Source organism: Sorex fumeus, unplaced genomic scaffold, assembly GCF_029834395.1.
Source record: "Sorex fumeus unplaced genomic scaffold, SorFum_2.1 ptg000024l, whole genome shotgun sequence".
Classification (NCBI taxonomy): domain Eukaryota; kingdom Metazoa; phylum Chordata; class Mammalia; order Eulipotyphla; family Soricidae; genus Sorex; species Sorex fumeus.
Genome location: NW_026606081.1, coordinates 4,265,834 through 4,288,361, shown reverse-complemented (window position 1 = coordinate 4,288,361; position 22,528 = coordinate 4,265,834). Strand labels below are relative to the sequence as shown.

Below are 22,528 nucleotides of genomic sequence, written 5' to 3'. Positions count from 1 at the left end.
CTTCTTGTCTTCTAAGCATTTTGGTGAAAAGATGAACTCCCTATAGTAATTTTAATTTGATGCTATAACTATTCAAGGGCATTTTGAGATGTTGATGTCGTCAGTTGCACTTTCCAGTTAGATCTCATATTCAATGTTTTTATTGAATTTGACATTACTTTTGTTAAAATATCTAAACATTTGACCAGATTGTTGCTTAGATTTTATTGACTTGTTTTGTTTCCAGACCTTTCTTTAACAACACTGTTCCAAAGTTATGATTTTGCAAAGGAAAATTTTCCCTTTGCTTAGTACTCATTAGATCGCTATCTAATACTATCCACCAGTTTAGACCAGTTCCAAAATGTGATTTTGTAGAATGCAAACTTTGTAGTCAAGTGGACTTTTTTGTTTTAAATTGAATATCCACGAGATAGACCATTACAGAGCTCTTCATTATTGAGTTTCAGTCACACAATGATCCAACATCTGTCCCCCCACCACTGTACAGTTCCCACCACCAATATCACCCATTTCCCTCCCACCATCCCCCAGTACCCTTCTTCCCCAAGCTTGTCTCTATGGCAAGCACTTTTCTTCTTTCTCTCCCTTTGTCATTGTGGTTTGCAATACAGGTACTAAGAGGTTACTGTGTTTGTTCGGGGCATTCAGTATTTCTTCAGGAAGATAAGGCTGGAGTAGTATTTAACTCACTTTTTAAAATGCAAGAGGTGAGGCTGGAGCAATAGCACAGCGGGTAAGGCATTTGCCTTGCAAGCGGCCAACCCGGGTTCGATTCCCAGCATCCCATATAGTCCCCTGAGCACTTCCAGGGGTAATTCCTGAGTGCAGAGCCAGGAGTAACTCCTGTGCATCACAGGTGTCACCCAAAAAGCAAAAAAAGAAAAAAATGCAAGAGGAGCCAGAATGATAGCACAGTGGGCAGGGCATTTGCCTTGCATGTGGTCAACCTGGGTTTGATCATCCGCATCCCATATGGTCCCCTGAGAACAATTAATGGGGTCGTGGAACCTGACATAACATAATTTTGTATTTTACATAACTGAATTAAATATTTTATCTCTTAAATAAAAATTAAGGCTAATTGACATTTTGAGGAAGGCTTTATTATCTCATGTGACACTTCATATTGAATAGTTTTTAAGATGCCAGCTATTAAAGAGGTCCTGTACTCAAAATTAAGTTCAGATGTACATTGAGTGTTGAATTTCTTCCACAATTATATTTTAGAAGGGAGAAAACTGTTATTTGGGTGGAGAAAATAAGGTGGTTATGACATGCAAGTTGGCTTTATTTTTTTGCTTGTTTGGTTTGGTTTATATTTCCATTTCTGACATCCTGATTAAAACACTCTCTACCAAGGAAAAATATTTTGAAAAGTAACTTTTCAACAAATGTCATACTTTGATTTTTCTGGGTTTCATATCTATATCTAACTCCCATCACAAATTAAATTTTGTGCTTCATGCATGTACATATTCTTTTAGTTATACTTGCAAGCATATTGTTGACTTTATTGCTCTTTCCAAATCATCTTATTTTTATCCATTCATACTGCTAGTTTGATGTATATTCCCAATGATTTGTTCAGATTAGGGCAACAGGGCCAGAAAGTTAGCACAGGGGCTAAGAAACTTGGCTTGCCTGTGACCAACCCAGTTCTATTCCTTGCACTACATATGGACCCCCAAGCACTGCCAGGAGTGATTCCTGAGAACCAAATCAGAAGTAAGCCCTGAGCAATACCAAATGTGGCCCATATCTCTTCCTGCAAAAAATTAAAGAACAAAACCAGATTATGGCAACAACCTTGCAGCTGATCTCTGGGCTTACCCATTCTGCCCTCTGTATAAACACTAGTATTTTTCTTCTTAAAACACAAGGATTGTGTATAATTTCCTTGAGAAAATTTAGGTTGCCCTGGTTCTCAGATCACAACCCAATTGATCTCACACACGACAAAGATTTTCTTTCTCATCTTTCAATGCACAATCTTCCCCAGTTGCCTCTGAACCCACTCCATATTCCATACACATTGTGGTACTTGCGGATAACCAAACATACCATGCTGTATCTCTAATCCAAGCCTTTGAAGTTGCTGACACTTATAATTAGAGCAATGTCCTCCCACTTCCCTTCCTGTCACTTCTCTACTTCTCTCCCTGGTCCTTCTGTCTTGGTGTGTCACATCTTGCCAGCAATCCTCCCCTTGCCCTATTCCATCACTGCACACTTGTCCTACATAGCTCAACACTGATTTATCTAATTTTATTTGACATCCTGTTTATATTTTCGGCATATGGAGCATGCCTTATTTATTCTTTTTAGTTATCAGTAGATGTTTTTGCATAAAATAATGAATGCATAATAAGAAAAGCCCTTCTGTAGCCCTTTTATATTATATAAAAGTAAAATTAATAGCAACTTTCAAAGGAGCTACGTGTGAAATCAAATAGGCTTTCTAAACATTTTCCAACATTGTGCAATGGCCAGGAAATCACTTGGGTTTGAGTTATTACTTTCCATTCTTATGAACTGTTAACCTTGAGAGTGCTTGCCACTAGCCAAACTGAATAAAAAATCCACGACATAGTTTTAAAAACTTGTGAATATGAGATACTTTTTCTGTGGTGGTGCTGATATAGTAAGGAATCACAGTTGGAGGGTTCAGGTGATCAGCAGTGGGCCATGAGGTGCTAGGGATGAAGTCCAAGAATAACACATGCTAGGCATGTGCTTTACCTCCTCACCCACATTCTAGACCCTTTGGAATACTTTTTTATATCTTGATAATTTTTCCAACGAATTCGGTTTGACTTTCTCAAATTTTCAACACTTTTCTGTTGGAAGAGATTTTCTGAGATTCCCAAGTGGTTAATTGCAATAGTCACTCTATCAACTAGTTGACAGAATAAAATGGTGGATTAAACTTTCCCCAAGAAAAATGTTACTGTAGCATATATCTTAGTAATTGTTAAAGATCAGCATTCATAGTCCCCGTTTAAATCAACATCAGGTAAAATCATTGGCATACGCGACTATTTTGTTTAATGTGATTCTCAGAGCATGGATAATCATGTCTAGAGCATCCTTTGAAATCAGGGTCTTTCCTTCCGCAATTGTTAGTGGCTGTATGAGAAATTCTTTAAGAAGGGAATTAGTAACAGATGTTTAATATCAAACATTTTCGATATAGAATACAATAGTAACATTACACTTACTGGTGCAATAGGATTAAAGAGAAACACAGTGTCTCATGAATGCTGCACCCCCATGACACTTATGGCTAACAGATAACCTGATGACTTTCTTGAAATTGGCAGAATCACACTCCTCTATACTATCTTTATTTTTCAGAATGTTACATCTCTTGATTTGCCTAATGACTGCTTTCAATAAACCATCTCACACATATGTTGTTAAGCTCTTGTATGCCAACATTTTCTTGTTAAATATTTATGATTTTGCACCACATTTCTATCTTTAATGGCGTGAAAATGAAAACACACCAAGATTTTTCTGATTTCTACAAGAGGCATTGCAGATTTAAAATTTAGATATAGGCCTGTATGGCTCATATTTCGTAGCCTAAAATTATTTGTTATAACTGGAAGATTATACAGTTCACATCCCTTGAAATGAAATGAAATTGAGACTCAATCTATATAGATATTTAAATAACTTGGCCAATATTAAACACATGATAATAGAGGTGTAAGTGTTGGAATTAAGATCTTACCCTCAATCAAGTATCTACACAATGGCTTTAATTTTATTTTTAACATCTCTGATTGAGACCCTTAGATACATTTCTTCCAAGTAAATTATAATTAATAGATTTGGAAAATAAAATAGATGCTATTTAAGCAGTATTGCAGGACAGAGAATTTTTGAAACTTGTCCACAAATAATTTAGAGTAGGACTCAAAATTAAAGCAAGTAAACACCTTTGAGTTTGGATCATTGGATTGTTGAGAATGTATATAATGTTTCATTTATCTTCTCCCCAAACCCCCAACCCTAGTCTATATAAGAAAAATATAATATGAAAGCATATAAGCTGATCCCTTAATCAGAAATCTTTCTTTTGATTTACAAATATATTGTAGTATCCCCCAGAGATCAGCCCTCGTGGGATTTTATTTTTTAATTTAATTAAATTTAATTTTTAATTGAATTACCGAGAGATAGAGCATTACAAAGTTGTTCATGATCGCATTTCAGTCACGCAATGTTCCAACACCCATCCCTCCACCAGTGTAATTTCCCAGCAGTAGTGTCCCCAGTTTCCCTCCCACCCCTTCAAGCCACCGTCCATCCAGGCCTATTTTATGGCAGTCACCTCTCCTCTCTCTCTCTCTCTCTCTCTCTCTCTCTCCTCTCTCTCTCTCTTCTCTCTCTCTCTCTCTCTGTTTCTCTCTCCCTCTCTCTCATCTCTCAGGTTGTCATCTATATCTTTTATCCAGAGTGATCATTTCCAACTGGTATTGTCATAATAGATCCTACTCTATCTTAACTGCCCTCCATCTCCCACACCCTTGTGATAATTCCTCATGGGACTGAATTGACCATCTTGACATTCACCATTTTGCAGCCTGTCCTTTCTAGAATCGCCTTTCCAGTTTTGCTATATAAATTACCCCCCGTGACTATGTGAGTGAAATGCTACACTTGCACATGAGCCTGTATCTCCCAGCCTGCTGACCTGCTGTGAACAAAGTTCTTTCTCCGTTCTTCACCTTGTCCTTTCATTGATTTGTCTCCCTCCATTGAAAGTGAAATCGGTTCTTGAAACCTAATTTATTCCATTCATAACATAGTTCCTGAAGTGGTTTCTAATTTCTAAAGAAGATATAGTTTGATGGGCAATTTCCTAAAGAACCAATATCAGTTTTATTTCTAAAATTTTATATTGAACATTCAACATAGTTTTGGCCAATAAACAAGTTGAAAGGTGGTTCATCAAAGAACCACTACTAGGACATAACTCTTACTACATTCCCTTGTGCCTACATTTTGAAATTTAGTTGCAGACATCATAATACACTTCAATCTTAGTAAGCTGATTTTTTAAAACGATGAAGAAAATAGTTTCCTGATATCATGATGTCTATTTCATTTTTAAATTTCTCTAGTTACTGTGTTCTTTAACATTATATTTATGATTCTTGCATTATAATATAATAATTTTAGTGTTTCCCTTTCACTATCTCTCCCTATCACTTTGACTTCTGGAGGATAACAAGCCAGTTGTCTTGTAAATTGTTCTACTACCATGATTCCTATGAATGCTGCACTGTGAAGATAGATACTTTGATTTCTTTTCCCTTTGTTTCCTTGAAACTGAAAATTAGTTCTTACACTTTGTGTAGCTACCACTTGTATGTTTATGACAAAATTGTGTTTTAAATTCTGCTTTATGAAGAAGCATTTGTAGAATTCATACTTTCGCTATATCAAACTTTCATGATGCTATCTTGATTTATTAAAGGTTGTTTTGATTGTTGGCAACTCTTCCATTCTAAATAAAAAGTTCTCTTTTTAACCATTAGATAATCTAAAGGATTGTGATTTATCCTTATGTGCAATACCTTATTTCCAAAATAACTAACAGTTTTGTTCACATAGAAATGGCATTAAACAGCCTAAGGAAGTTTTTTTTTAATGCTTTCCAAATAGTGATACATAAGGGAAGACTATTTCACCAAAAGCAACATTGATCCAATTTCATTTGATCAGAATCTGCCGAGAGTCTCCTAAATATCATGGTTGAATAAAGTCACCTGAGTAATGAAACATAGAGATGATGCCATCCATGTTAAAATATAGAATCCCTTTTTTATTTTCCTAATTATTAAATACACCACAGTTTTCTCAACCTTGGGTAGAAACTAAAAGCTATATTTCTTCAGTTATGCTCTCAGGAATGACTAGAATAATTTGGAGAGTCACTCTTCTGATAATTCCCTCCGAGTATGAAATAATGAATCAATAGCAATCATAACAGAAGACCAAATATAATGACACACATTTTGTAATTATCCCTATTGAAAGATTTATATTTACTATCATCATCATTATTATTATTACTAATTTTCGCAATGACAATAACCACAATTCTGGATTTTATAAAAACTAAATCAGGGCAGAGTAGAAGCTAGTTTAAATAAGAACATTAAAACACATTGTCCTGGGATATGGTGCCACCAGCAGGTCAATTTGGACCTGTGAGGCTAGTGCATCAGCAGCCTGATGGTACCTTCAGACTTCTAGATACTCCCAAATTATTTCTGTGCCTTTGGTCAGATCCCAACAACTTAGGGCCAGGTTTACCAAGAAAGTAAATGGGCAAAAGTTAGGTGTTTGGGAGACACACCAACAAACCACCTCTGGCTCAGCTATATAATTTATATAATAACCAGGAGGCAAGGCCTCTCTGGTTCCTGATCAAACTGCTCAATGGCCATGATCCCAGAGACTTAGAAACAAATCTTGGAACCCAGTGACTTTTGGCAGAGATGCGTCGGATCCCCTCCGTAGGTTACCAGCACTGGGCCACCCCAGGTGGGAATAGGTTTCATGCCTTGGCCTGTTCCCCCTGGTGGCTCGGTGGCCACCATCCTCCAGAGGTCATTGGACAGTGAAGTTTGGAACTGCAGTGATGAGACACATGGGGCCTCACAGGATGGGGGTGGAGCTGATCTTTTTCTCCCAGTCCCACTGAGACCCTGAGTCGCTGCCCACGAATGGCTTCTCTAGCTCCTAATCAAGCTGCTCAACGGCCATGATCCCAGAGACTCAGGAACAAATCTCTGAACCCAGCAGATTCTGACAGAAATCCCTCCAGATTTAATTGTTAAAATTTTGGAATCCCAAAATTGTGTGGCCACTACTGCAGGGATATGTTATTCATATGTTATTCATAACCTGCAATAGAAAACAAATTGCCTATGGTTGCCTTTTCAGCAAATCTGAGTGTTGGGGTAAAATTTCAAATAATAATGACGGGTCTGATATCAAAATATTGAATGTAATCAAAATAGAGAGAGAGAGTAATGTGGAAATCATCTGCTTCAAAGGTAGGGGAAGGATGTGGGATGAGGATATACTGGGGTTTATGGTGGTGGAAAATGGGCACTGGTGAAGGGACAGGCGTTTCATCATTGTATGACTGAGACTTAAACCCGAAAACTTTGTAACTGCTCTCAGGGTGATTCAAAAATAAATTTATAAAAAAGAAAAAAAATAAGGTGAAGTTCATGTCCAATTCAATCAGCCTAATCAATAGCTGAATAATTAGCAATACTCCTACATTAAAATAAAAAATTTAAAAAAAAATAAAGCACATTTTCTAAGGATTAAGAGTAAAGAAAATAAAAACCTCTAGAAATAAAGTCATATAAATAAATAAGTAAATTCTTGATCCAAGAAAGAGAAAGGGTATTTTGCTAAACTATGGGTAGCCTATTGTACTAGTCTTCTATAAATTCTTTTCTCCCAGTAGCATTTTAAAGTTATATAAAATTCCAAGAGAAAATGAATTTTTGTCCGTGTTTTATTAAATTCTCTGAGTATTCTTCAATTTTAAGATTATGATTTATAAATTTATTGATGTAACTTTAATATACACATATATGTGGATAAATAGAACTGAAATATGCTATGTAATGGGCTGGAGTGATAGCACATCAGGTAAGGCGTTTGCCTTGCAAGTGGCCAACATGGCCGACCCGAGTTCAATTCCTCCGCCCCTCTCGGAGAGCCTGGCAAGCTACTGAGAATATTTCGCCCACATGGCAAAGCCTGGAAGCTACCAGAGATGTATTCGATATGTCAAAAACAGTAACAAGTCTCACAATGGAGACGTTACTGGGCCCGCTCGAGCAAATCGATGAACAATGGCAGGACAGTGAAAGTGACAGTGATGCCATGAAATATTTGGAAAAAATGTGTGTAGTTGTACAGATATTGAGAAAAGTAGCACTGAGGACAAGTCAGATCTGGAAGGAAGGATGGGCTGAATGAGAAATAAAGTAGAATATCTCAGGGTAGAGTAAATATTATTAAGAAGTAGGCTTTGTTTGGGAAAATCATAGGAAGTAGTGCTGCAATATTTTCATTCAACATATTTAAAAGTACTTGTTATATGTCTAGACAGAGAAGCTCCAGGAATAAGTAAAACAGACCAGGCTTCTGTTCTAATAAAGATTATAGACTGGTAGAAGAAGACAAGTAATAGACAGGTAGTCAAAAATTTAACCTCACATCCCTGTAATGTAACGGTAAAAGTTGTAGGCTTTGAAGCCAGACAGTGTGTATTCAAATTCCAGCCCTGCAACTTGATCTCAAGCAAGTCATTTAAGCTTTCTGTGTTCCCCTGTATAAAGAGGATAATAATAGGACAGATTTCATAGGATTATTCTAAGGATTAATGAGGAAAATACATGTGAAACCTTCAGAGCTTTATTTTCCGTATTTACAAAGAATGTGTGGTCTGTGATAGCATTATTATATTTGTTTGCAACATTTTTTAATATCAATATTGACAAGTGGGGCCATATAACACCTTAGTGTTTGTGTGTGTTGGGGGGGTGTCATGTGTTTTACAGAACATTTGGCAGCATTCCTGATTCTATTCATTAGGTACTAGTAAATATTAGCAGAGATAATCCATAATAGCTCTAGATTTTGTTAGATGTCTTCTGGTAGATGAAATTAATACTAGTTAAAAACCACTATGTTTGAGAATCACAGACACAATGTCTTTAGATGGGGCTATCCAGAAGACCTCTTCAAAGAGAAAATTGTGATGAGTCCTGAATGATGAAAAAGCAGCAGTTGTGCAAAAATATGGGACAGAATGTTCCAGTGGAATATCCAGTCAGAATATAGGATTTAGGCAAGAACAATTTGGAGTGGCCAGACTTGGGTGGAGAGCACTGAAAATCATGCTAGAAAGGTAGTTTTGGTCAAGGACATAGCACTATAGCACTGTCCTCCTGTTGTTCATCGATTTGCCTGAGTGTGCAGCAGTAACGTTTCCACTGTGAGACTTGTTGTTACTGTTTTTGGCATATTGAATATGTCACAGTTGCCAGGCTATGCTGTGCGGGCGGGATACTCTCAGTAGCTTGCTGGGCTCTCTGAGAGGGATGGAGGAATCAAACCCGGTCGGCCGCGTGCAAGGTAAACGCCCTACCCACTGTGCTATCGCTCCAGCCTAGTCAAGGACATAAGACAAAATATAAAGTTTAGTAAGTACAGGAATACAAATGGTAGTACATTTGGGCTTTCTTCTTTGTATAGTGATAAAATATTAAAGGGACTTAAGGAGGATATTATTTCTTCTTGGACTACAAAGTGTGAAGAGGAAGTAGAAAGATCAGTGAGATAAATTTAGGGTCCAACGAGAGAGGCTGGCCTCAGTAGAGGTAGTTGGAGGTCATAATTGTAGACCTGGTGAGATGTAATAGAATTATTATATATTATATATGGGAGGACCTATATGATTTGTTGAATCTGTAAGGAGTACAGTAATAGGGGAGGAGCAGTTTTGTGGGAAAGAGTCTAATAAATCAATAATTATGTCTAGCACTAATAAAGAGTTTGTGTAATCAAACCATATATATTAGTTTATTTATATGTATATATATAATATATATATATAACTTTGTTTATATGTGATCCGTATAGTCATCTAACTAGTTATCTAAGCAGGCCCCTTAACTATACTAGTGTGTGGATCAGCTGAAGGACTAGAGGTGTATGTATAGGCATTTAGATGATCAGAATTTAGATGGCATTAAAACCATGGTACCATTTAAAATCACCAAAGAAATCAATTATGTTGAGAGCTAGGAACCATGTTCTGAAGCATTCTTTCTTTTTGAGATGTGAATGAAGAAGTGATTTAGAATAAAATGCAGAGAGAATGTGTATTTTCTTAATAGATAAGAGATGTGCTAAGTTGCAGAGTGTCATGGGCCAAATGCTAAAAAACGTCAGGCAAGAGAAGGGCTTTGAATTCTCGTTTAGACTTTGCAAGGTAGGTAGAGTTTCTATCTTGTAAAGTCAGCCAAGAAAAGTTGATTGGGTGGGAATGAGAAGCGTGCTGAAGTGTATAGGAGGCTGTAAGTTTGACACAGAGTGTAGGTGCTTCTAGTACAGAGGAATGAAGAGATAAAGTAACAGAGAGCTATGTGAACTTAGGAGAGCACCATCTTTTGTTAAGATGGAATGCAGTACAGAATGTGTGAATGACCTTTCAACTATTCTAGCAAAGAGGAAGTAATCAATGATTCTGGGAGACATTAAAACTCATTGCATGGGAAAGTTTATTTAGTGGTAGAAGAGCTAAGGCCTTCAGCATACAATAGACTAGTGTGCTGTATCCAGAGAGAGGGGCGGGAGACAGTTCAACAAAGAGAAACTTAAACCAAGTGCTAGACCAAGGGTAGAAAATTATTAATTCTTATCAGAATACTTAACATTTTCTCTATAGCAAGATCTTCAGCTGATAATGTGTGGTTGTAGAAAGAGGCTGAAGGGTTAAAAATAAGATTAAACAGTTATCAAGTAGATCTTTAGAAGAAATAATAGGGTATCAGAGAGATAGTGCCAGTGGTAAAGTATTTACCTAGCATGGGGCAATCCATATTTGATTCCCAACTCTTCATGGTCCTCTTAGCATAGAATTGGGATTAGTTCCCAAGAAGTGCCAGTTGTGACCCAAGAACTTCCCACCCTTAACAAATGAATAAGAATTTTTATTGGGAAAATGTTAGTGTTTACAAACTTTATTGAATACTGATTTGAAGCTCATATTCATGTGCACAAAATAACATCCGTTAGTACCCTCAGATGCTTTTCTTAAGTTGTATCATATTTTGAAGAAGACATCAATTAGTTAGGGAGTTGGGTTTAGCAAGATTGCTGTATTGTCAATTAAGTATAGAAAGGAAAAATTGAGGAGCAAAAAAGTTAAAGTTCATGCATGCAGAGCAAACTCGTTGCATGAAGCAGATCCAAGTTCGATTCCCAGCACCAAATATGGTCCCCTGAGCACTAACCAGGAGTGATTTCTGAGTGCAGAGCCAAGAGTGCCACCATTTGTGGCCTAACAACAACAACAGTAACAAAGTGACTAAAGAAAGGGAAATAAAAGAAACAAAGAAAAAACAAAATAAACTGTGGATATGAGGAAGGGAGTGTGACTGCATGAGTGTAATGGAAAATTTATGTTACTGAACAGGGGAGAAGCAGAAGTTGAACATATTTCATCATTTTAGTAGCTGAATAATATTGTAATATATCATGTGTAGAGAGAAAATGTGTAGAGAGGGGGATGGAAAGGGAGAGAGGAGAGGCAATAGCTCATAATTTCTTTATGCATTCATCCATCCAACTTCAGTTGTTTTATATCTTGGCTATTGTAAATAGAACTAAAAATGTTTGAATTCTTTTTGAGCAAGTGGTTTGTGTGTGTGTGTGTGTGTGTGTCTATATATGTGAGACAGAGAGACAGAGATAGAAAGAGGGGCAGCTTGCTTCTGAGTGTCAAAATGCTAGGTTTCTGTACATTACCAAATGACCTGCTATACATTTAAAACTCTTCTTTGAACATAATGAATATACCTTTAAGGAAAAAGAAACTGCGTGTGATTTGGGAGGACAGAAGAGGAAATACTTGAAGGATGACAAGATGAACACAGCAGAGAAGGATAGATGGAGAACGGACAGAATTCCAGAGCCTTCCAAGGCAACAATCCTCTTACACATTAAACTGCATTCATCACCTCTGCATTGGTAGCATTTTCTTCCCACTCCTTTTCTTACTAAAGTGGTGGTTTGTATATCATGATTTTAAACAGGCATCACCTGAGCTCTTGAATCTCGAGCCTGAAGAGAACTTTCCCAAAGGTGTGCAAACCTGCTGATGTATCTCAATACTCTGGAGGAGGAGGAGGAGGAGAGGTCTAGAGATGCTTCCAACAAAGCATGTGGCTTGTTTGTTCTTGTACTCTTGAGGATAAGGGCTTATCATACTCATAATCACAGGATCAGTTAACCTGAAGGTGAAAGAATTATAGTGTCACTAAAGAGTTTCGAAGGTTTCGATTCAGGCACCTGATGAAGCAGCCATTTCACTTTGTGTGTGTGTATGTTTTAAAATGATTTGTTTTTAGAGTTACACATTAACAACAAAACTGAGATAGAGATATTTTCATATGACCTCACCCGCCTCCCCCCCCGTATAGACTCATCTATTATCCACTACATTTCTCTGTTCTACTAAAAGAGCTATAAAAGGCCCTGATCAAAGTCTCAACTATTTTAACACATATCAGAATGTTACATTCTTTTTTTAAAAGATATTTTTATTGAATCACCATGAGATACAGCTACAAAGCTTTCTTCCTTGGGTGTCAGCCATACAACGTTCTAATACCCATCTCTTCACCGTGTACATTTCCCACCACAAATGTAAACTATGTCACTTAATTGTTATATTTTTATTAAAAAATATTTGAGGACGCATCTTCCATAAAGATTTCACTTTTGTCATATGGGGGGGAGGCTTTGAAGATGCTATTTATTAACATTTAAAACAAAATTGGAATTTCTGTAAAGCATGCAGCATAGCAGGAGAGAAATCAAAAGAGCTAAGGGCTAGTCAGAGGTCAGTATGCATACCTAAGCTTTATAACCTTTTCAAGAATAAATCTAATTGCAGGTGGCCTACTTTGATCACAATACTACTATTGTTGGTTGAATTGTGCTTTACAAAATCACATTTTAAAATCTTAACCCCAAACACCTCAAAATACATCCTAATTTGGAAATATATTTTTGTTAGTTAGTGAACCTAAAATGATGTCCTACTGGAGAAGGATGAGCCACTAACCATTATGACTGGTTTCCTTATTTAAAAAAAGGAGAACTCTAAATACACACACACAAAAGAACACAATATGAAGATAAAGGTAAAGATCAGGTGATATATATATACATATCAAAAATATATATTTTGATATATATCAAATATAGTCAGTATCAAAGGAATATCAAGGAATATCAAAGAGAGTCAACAGGAATTCAGGGAAGAAGTAGGGAACATTTTTTCCTCTAAAGTTTTCAGGAAAAATCAACTCCAAATAACCTGGTCCATACCTTTATCTCAGACTTTGAGCCTCAGAACTATGAGATTTCTGTGGCTAAAGTCACCCAGTTTGTGGGACTTCATTATAGCGACCCCAGGAAACCAAAAGTCCTACAGAGATTATTTCATCTCTGCCCTATTTTAATAGCTACTGCTAAATTTTATGGTTCATAAAAATTCTACTGTAATACTAAAAAGAGGTATGAGTTTAAAATTACATAAGATCATCAGGTGAATGATATTTTTTACCAAAACATAAAAATATAATTGTCCATAAGTGTCATGCTCTTTTGTACAAACTTCTGGTGCTAGTGATTCAGACCTTCCTTGAGGAAGCTGCCCATTAATAGTTAGTTACATCACTTGATCACTTGACTTCCCATTAATCGTAGATTTGATCGAGTGGGTGCCAGTAACATCTCCATTTGTCCCTGTCGCGTGCTAGTGTAGCCCAATGGCATCTGTTCGCTCCGGGAACATGAAGAGCCTCAAACCGATCGTTCATGATCTTGATGAAGAAGTCTGACCATCTGGTTGGTGGGCGGCCACGTGGCCTTTTGACATCCCGTGGAATCCAGTCGGTAACAGCTCTAGTCCAGCGGTCCTCTTTAAATCTCATTACGTGACCAGCCCATCTGATTTTTGACACCTTGGCAAATGAGACAGCGTCCCTGATTCTTGATCTTTGATGGATGTCGGAACTCCGGATTTTTTCTCTCATTTGAGTGAAACGTGATATTCCAAGCATAGCTCTTTCAATTCCTCTATGGGAGACCCTAATAGCGTTCTCATCCTGTTTGGGTAGGGCCCAGGTCTCTGAGGCATATGTGAATGCAGGAAGAACTGTGGAATCAAAGAGATGTGCCCGGAGCCGGAGGTTCTTCGTCCTCTTAGCTATTTCTTCGACGTTCTTGAAGGCGTTCCAAGCCTCTCTCTTCCTCCTGCGCAGCTCGGGTGCAAGGTCGTTTGTCATGTTGACCTCTCGACCTAGGTACACATAGCTGTTGCATTCGGAGATGGTCGTTCCATTGAGAGCGAATGGGGCGTCAGGAACGAGGCTGTTTCTCATAAACATTGTCTTCGTAAGATTCAGCTGTAGTCCGACCTTTCCACACTCACGGTCGAAGTCGGCCAGTATTTGTGCCGCTTAGCTGAAGTTTGGGGTTATTAAAACAATGTCATCAGCAAAGCAGAGGTGGTGTAGTTGCCGACCATCTATCTTCACTCCCATTCCTTCCCATTCCAGTCGTCGCATGATGTTCTCAAGGGTGGCACTGAAGAGTTTCGGTGAAAGGGTATCACCCTGCCGAACCCTTCTCTTGACATCAATGATTACTTCTTTGTAGAATGGTGAGATCGTGGTAGTGAATCTGCAATACAGCTCATGGAGGATCTTGATGTATTGAGCTTGAATGCCCTGATTGGCTAGGGCTTCAATGACTGCTTCCGTCTCAACAGAATCAAAGGCCTTCTTTAAATCAATGAACGTTAGACAGAGCAGCATCTTGACTCCCGAGAAACCTTGATGAGCTTGGTTATCGTGTGGATCTCGTCGATGGTGCTGAATCCTTTTCAGAACCCAGTTTGCTCGCATGGTTGTCCTTCATCTAGTGTTCTGCCAATCCTATTTAGGATGACTCGAGTGAACAACTTGTAGATGACAGACAATAGGCAGATCGGGCGATAGTTGCCAATGTCATGGATGTCTCCCTTCTTGAACAGTAGTACAGTCCTGCTGGTTTTCCATTGGGACAGAACCTTGCATTCAGACACGTAGCGTGTGAAGAGCCGAGCCAGTGTATTGATGAGTACTGATAGAAAGTTCTTCAGGTGTTCAGGTCTGATCTTGTCTGGGCCAGGTGCTGTTCGTTTCTTTACTGATGAAATGGTGTGTCGGATTTCATTTCGGAAGGGAGAACATTGGGAACGACATATCCATCCTGTGGAATTTGGTATGTCGGCAAGTGGACATGGCTATCAAAGAGATTTGAGTAGAAGTCATGGATAATTTTCTCCATTGCCGTTCTGGAGGATGTGATAGATCCATCAGGATGTCAGAGGGCAGTCATCTTGGTCTTGTAGTTGGCGAATAAGCCAGCAAGCAAGTAATCCTATGAAATTCCTAATTCTGAGTGAAAAAGATAATGATGGGGAATGCCCTGCCACAGAGGCAGAGTGGGGTGGGGGGGATGGAGGGTGGGAGGGATGCTGGGACCCGTGGTGGTGGAGGATGGGCACTGGTGGAGGGGTGGGTACCTGATCATTGTATAACTGAAACCCAAGCAGAAAAATCTGTAAGTCTATAACTGTACCTCATGGTGTTTCACTAATAAAAAAATTTTTTTTAAATAATAAAACCTCAGAAATATAAAAAAAAGATAATGATGGGTACATTGGCCATAGACCATAATAAAAGTAAGTAAAGGCCCTCCCGTTGTTCGTCAATTTGCTCGAGTGGGCCCAGTAACGTCTCCATTGGAGACTTTGTTGTTACTGTGTTTGGCATATCGAATACGTCACGGGGAGCTTGCCAGGCTCTGCCGTGTGGGCGAGATACTCTCGGTAGCTTGCCGGGCTCTCCGAGAGGGGCGGAGGAATCGAACTCGGGTCAGCCATGTTGGCTGTGTGCAAGGCAAATGCCCTACCGCTGTGCTATCGCTCCAGCCCTATAATAAGTTTCTGCTTAATCCTTACTGTTCTTTACATGAGTTGTGTATCGTTTATGCACTGTTCTCTCTGTTTTTCTGCAGACCAATCGCTCTTCGTGCAGAGCTGCTCAGCTATTTCTAAGTAATCTTATTTTCTCATAGTGACATGGGTCTGTGCTCCAGTAGATTTACCAAGATTTTTTTATTTGAAAATATAAAGCAAGTGTCCTCTTTAAGAAAAAAACTGGGACAAGCTTACATAAAAATTTTTTTCTCTTCTTTATTTCTTTGAATGTCTGTAAATTTGGAGGCTAGCTCATTTATTTACATATCACTGTTTTTTTCTTCTTTATGATTCCTTTATTTTTGTACAAGTATTCTTGTTGTAATAAGACAAAAGTTTCTTCAAGACAAAATGTTTGCCTTTGTTTCTGATATGCTGTGAATATATTTCAGTTGTTCAACAAACATTTGCTAAAAGTTTCATTTCCTCTTCACTGTAGCTCAGTCTCTTCTCAATTCCTCTTTACTCCTTTTCCCCATTATTGCAATAATAATGGAATTTTGTAATAATATATTACAAATATATTACAATATCATATTACAAATATATTACAAATATATATTACATATATATCTATATAAACATCTATGATAATTTAGCATGGGTTCTTTATATTATTATATCAAAATCAGGGAAAAGTATTATATTAATTAGATTATTTTTCTCTCAGTGTCTCTAACTTCATTATTAATGAAAGTATTAGAGAGCCTGGCAAGCTACCAAGAGTATCTCGCCTGCATAGCAAAGCCTGGCAAGCTACCCATGACATATTCAATATGCCAAACACAGTAACAAGTCTCACAATGTTACTGGGCCCGCTCGAACAAATCGATGAACAAGGAGAGGACAGTGACAGTGACAGTGGCAGGCATGTCAAATGCATTATTTTTAGAGGAACATAACACTTCTCCAGAACTTGAACTTTCATAAAGATATGTAGCATTAATTAATAAGGGGAAAGAGAACTTCGCAGAGCTTCTTTTTCACATAGATAATAGGTTTCTAGCACATGATTAATTCCCTTTTTTAGTTTACAAAAAAGTTATGACATTTCCTGTTCTTTGGAAACAGATGGATAGCCAATCAGGAATCGATCAAATTTCATGAGTGGTAAGCTCAAACTAATAAATGGGAGTGATAAAAGGAAACATATGTGTATATATATATATATATATATATACACATAAACACACATATGTATGTATATGTATACATACATAAATACAGGTTCTGTGGCTACATACAGAGATGCTTGGGGGCTATTCCAATCTGTGTTTTAGCATCATCCCCAGTAAGCTCAAGAGACAACACAGTACCAGTACCAGAAATCAAAACTAGGCATCCTTCATGCAAAGAATGTGGTCAACTTATTGAACAATCTCTTTGACCTAAGGAGAAATATTTTTTTGAAATAGAAAAGGATCAAGGGGTTTGAGATCTTCTAATCTGCTATAGAATACAGGCATCTTCAGACATAAATTAATAAAAAATGTTAATTATGAATTATTTTGTCATTTTTGGGGAGTTTGTGGGGGTCATAGCTGCAAAACACCCCAGTGAAACAAAAGTGGAATTATTGTTTCAGAAGCATTTGGCTGGTGTTAATTCTTGCAGAAAAATAACTGCAGTGACAATGAGGAGAGGCCCTCCATTCTGTGCCATATCCTATGTTTACATTCACACTCTGAGTTGCTCCTTGCAAGCATTCTGAGTAGTATTCTCTTGGTATCTCCAATTCATAGATGGTAACAGTGAAGCTGAGATTGGTAACCTGCCCCAGATCGTCCTCCTTCACTGGCAGAATCTAGGACTCCAACCCCAATTTCTCTAACTCCAAAATCACTGTGTTGTGTTTTTTTTTTCCTTTTCAAATCGCATTTGAAACAGGAAACTTGATAAAGATAACATCCTGAAATTCAGTTGTAAAGGATTTCAGGAGAATGGGGCAGCAAGATTTAGAAATTGAAGCCTTTCTCCATCAATGAGATTGAATTGTTGAAATCCCTCAGAAGGATGCAGAGTCCACACATGTTAACTGGTTCCCATGCATGCCCTGTGATCCATGGAAAGCTCTAGGGGGCCTGGCCTCCTACTCCTGCATCTCGATCTGCAGTCACAAAATTGTGTGAGTTGGTGTCCAGGAACTCACATGGGTTCCAAGTTCCTTAGTGGATTCATATGTAAGCTGACATTTGCAAACCACTGTTTTGAACATGATTTCTTTCTTTTTATAGGCAAGAAAAGATTGCATTCAACTGTTGATGTTGGAAAGAAAATCACTATAATTATGATAAACCTGGAGTTCAAATGAGTGGTCTGAATGGCAGCATTTTTTCCTTTGGTTAGCTGTTTGTTATTTTTCTTAAAGAGAGTTTAAATGCTAGGACACAGGGCATGTACCTTCTATTTCTCTACACAGCTGCTCAGAATGTGGTATGTTAAGATGTCTATGTGCCTTGAAGATAGCTGGAAAGAATCTTCATTAAAATGGGATGTTAGTCAATGGTGGTGGGAAATGTGCACTGGTGGAAGGATGGGTTCTCGAGCAATGTTTGACTGCAATGCAATCATGCAAGTTTGTAACTCTAACTCACGGTGATCAAATAAATCTTCTTAAAAAAATTAAAAAAGGGATGTTGGTATTTTGCTACTGTGTTTTGACTAGTAACATGTATTTTCAAGAAGCATAAAAATTGTTCTTGAACACATAAAAAACACACCATCATGTAAAGTAATGTATCAATTAAAAAGTAATAAAATAGTCATTTACCAAAAAAGTAGGATATTAGTGAGAAATGGGGCAGAAATGGCTTCCTTTTAAGATCCTCTATGCCTGGCTCTTCTAAGGTGCTCCAGAGTTGTCCACATAGTTGGTTTTCTAATTTTTTTTTTTACTGGGTAGAAAGGTAGGATTGAGGCCAGAATAGGAGGCAAGACACTTGACTTGCATGTGACTGATCCTAGCACCTCATAAGATCCCCTGAGCACTGCTAAGAATGATCCTTGAACACAGAGCCAGGAGTAAACGCTGAAAATTGCTGCAGAAGAGAATGTGACACAACTTTACTCAAATGTATAGACCCAGTAAAATATGCCCGATATTTTTTATCACTCTATCAAATTTTATCATTATCAATTATAGTAATAATTATTTTTACTTTTTCAAATAGGTATCAGCAAATCCATGTATTTTTTGTGTATTTTGAGTGTGTGTTTATTTTTAAGATCATAAGAGATCTTAAATAGAGACGATGGCTATCTCTATGACCTATATTTTAAAATACCTCTTTTTTGTTTTTATTATCTACTGAGTAGTTTTGTCTTAAAATTGGAAACAATTGCGCATATGTGGCCTGATCCTGTGTGCTGCTTGCGCCCATTTGGCTGAGTACATGCGATGCCTGAGCACATGTGTCACCCACATCTCCCCTCTAGAGATGTGTACTTTCATACTTTCCTGTCTAACACTGGGGTGTGTCTAGGGGTGCTCTCCACACTTGGAGAAGCCCACGTTCTCTCTTGAGCATCTCTCTCTCTCTCTCTCTCTCTCTCTCTCTCTCTCTCTCTCTCTCTCCCACACACACACAGTCAAAAACCCTCCAAATAAAATCTGTTTTACTTCAAAAAAATTGAAAACAATGTACGAATTTTTTTAAGCATATGCATATACATTAGTAAAATTTTTGTACTAATCTGAATCTGTATTGATCTGACCATTCCCAAATCCTATGCTCTCTCTAAAGTTATACTCTAAGATGTGGTGTATATTGGGACCCTTCCTTTGAACTGGTGACCTGGCCCAATTGACCAAGAATTGTTGATTTGTCCCCTTGGCTCTGCTTGAACCTTCCCAAAAGGTTTATATGAAAACGTTTTATGACTACTTCAAGAGAACAAAATACTCAGGAAAAGATGCAGGATTTATTGTTCTAACTATCCAGGAAGATCTGAGATTAACCGAAGAGAGTTCAGGAAGAATATGGAAGAATATTGAATAGGACTCAACTTCATTAACATCTTTTCAGTGTTTACTGGTCCCTGTGCAAGGCGTTCTCACCTGAAGCATAACTCTTTAATGCTACTACCTCATTGAGAGTCATTTCTATTGCCATTGCTATTTCCATTACTATTGTCAGAGAAAACTGAAGCTGAGAAAGATTAAGTATCCTTTCCAAAGATCCTTATCCTTCATTAGAAAGCGTAACTTGGAGCTTGTATCAGCCTCCTTGTTTTTTTGTTTTTTGTTTTTTTGCATTTTGGGTCACACCCGGCAATGCACAGGGGTTACTCCTGGCTCTGCACTCAGGAGTTACTCCTGGCGGTGCTCAGAGGACCATATGGGATGCTGGGAGTCATACCCGGGTCAGCCGCATGCAAGGCAAACGCCCTAACCGCTGTGCTATCTCTCCAGCCCAGCTTATTTGTTAAGTGTCAGATGATAAGATTTTAAAGCTTTGGTTCCCTCAATTTAATATCATAAAATACACACATATTTTAAAGTTTTTGTTTTCTTTTCAGAGCACACCCAGTGGTGCTCAGGTCTTACTCCTGACTCTGTGCTCAGGAATCACTCCTGGTGGGCTTGGGGAACCATATGGGATGTCAAGGATAGAACCTGTGTCAGTCATGTGCAAAGCAAATATCCTAACTGCTGTGTTATCACTCTAGCCCCTATATTCTAATTTTTAATCAATATATTCTCCTTGTTTTCTTTTTGTCCCTGCGATGAAAGGAGGCCACACATACTCATCTGCGATACTCATATGCATACTTGCTCAGGGTTGCATTAAAGTTGATGTGCTCAAACATGTAACATTCAGGCATGTGGAAGAGGAAATTCTGGGAATCAAAATCATGACTTCTCTGGCCCCACACCCACAAGTCAGGCAGCTCAGCACTGAGACATAACAATTCAGGACCTTGAAATCTGAATCAATTTACCATATTTCTTAAATCTTTATTTTTCTCTAACAACAACAATAATAATAATGGCATATTCAAAATAAACATGTCAAGTTTTAGAGAAAAGGCTGTGTAAAAAATCTATGTCAGTGCTCGCTTCGGCAGCACATATACTAAAATTTGAACAATACAGAGAAGATTAGCACGGCCCCTGCGCAAGGATGACACGCAAATTCATGAAGCGTTCCATATTTTTAAGTCTATAACTGTACCTCATGGTGTTTCACTAATAAAAATAAATCTATGTCAAATCACTGTAATCTATAATGTACTTCGGAAACTATGAACAAAACAAACAAACACTGTCCTCCAGTTGTTCATCGATTTGCTCAAGTGGGCCCAGTAACGTCTCCATTTTTGAGACTTGTTGTTATTGTGTTTGGCATATTGGATGCAACACGGGTAGCTTGCCACACTTTGCAGTGCGGCTGCGATACTCTCAGTAGCTTGCCGGTCTCTCCGAGAGGGGCGAAGGAATCGAACCCGGCTCAGCCAGGCTGGCTGCATGCAAGACAAATGCCCTACCGTTCTGCTATCACTCCAGCCCTGGAAACTATAACTATTACTAAATGTGAATAAATAGAGAAAGACTATGAAATGTTTTAGGTTAAAAAAGCATTTCAAGAAAATAATGTAAAAGAATTATAATCAATTACATTTTATAAAATAAAGAGGAGGTTCATGGATATAGTTCACTGTCACTGTCACTGTCCTCCCATTGTTCATCGATTTGCTTGAGCTGGCCCAGCAACGTCTCCATTGTGACACTTGATACTGTGTTTGGCATATTGAATATGTCACGGGTAGCTTGCCAGGCTTTGCCGTGATGGATATAGTTAATTATAAACAATAAATTAAAAAGGAAATCAGAAGAAATCTTATATCAATCCAAACAAAAAGAGAGGTTGTAACATATTCCTTTAAAAGATGGGAAAATCACCAAATATCATTCCTTTCTGTAATTCAATTCCATGATTTACTACTCTGAATTGCTGACGTAAGAGCTAAAAGGAAACTGATGAATATGCTAGAATCTGGAATGTTTTATTGGAACAAAGTTTGATTCAAGACTCTTGAATACTCCATTCCCATGTAGACCTCAACAATTAACATACTAGAAATAAAATATTGGACTGAGATAATGGTAGGGAAAAAGGAAATGGTCAAAACTACCACTATCAATAGCCTTCCCAAAAGAAAATTAAATTGATGTCTCAGAAAAAAATTATAATAAAAAAATAAACACACTGGAGCTGGAGCGACAGTATAGAGGGGAAGCCATTTGCCTTGCACACATTCAACCCAGGTTCAATCCCGGGCATCACATATGGTCCCTCAAGCACCTCCAGGAGTAATTTCTGAGTGCAGAGTCAGGAGTAACCCCTTAGCATCGCTGGGTGCGACCCAAATAGCGAAAAGTAAATGGCAGGTAGCACTGTCCTCCCGTTGTTCATCGATTTGCTCGAGCGGGCACCAGGAACATCTCCATTGTGAGACTTGTTGTTACTGTTTTTGGCATAGCAAATAAACCATGAGGAGATTGCCAGACTTGCCATGCGGGAGAGATACTCTCAGTAGCTTCCCGGCTTTCTGAGAGGGACAGAGGAATCGAACCCAGATCGGCTGTGTGCAAGGCAAAGGCCCTACCCGCTGTGCTATCACTCCAGCCCAGCAATAAGTAAATAAATAAATAAA

At 38.1% G+C, this 22,528-nt stretch overlaps 1 non-coding gene across 1 annotated transcript; it reads left to right on the top strand.

Annotated features, from left to right (window-relative positions):
- The first annotated feature begins 20,922 nt into the window (after nt 1-20,922).
- On the top strand, nt 20,923-21,029 carry LOC130023850 (U6 spliceosomal RNA). The gene has a single exon (XR_008792513.1). It is a non-coding gene; the product is annotated as a U6 spliceosomal RNA (small nuclear RNA).
- The last annotated feature ends 1,499 nt before the right edge of the window (nt 21,030-22,528 follow it).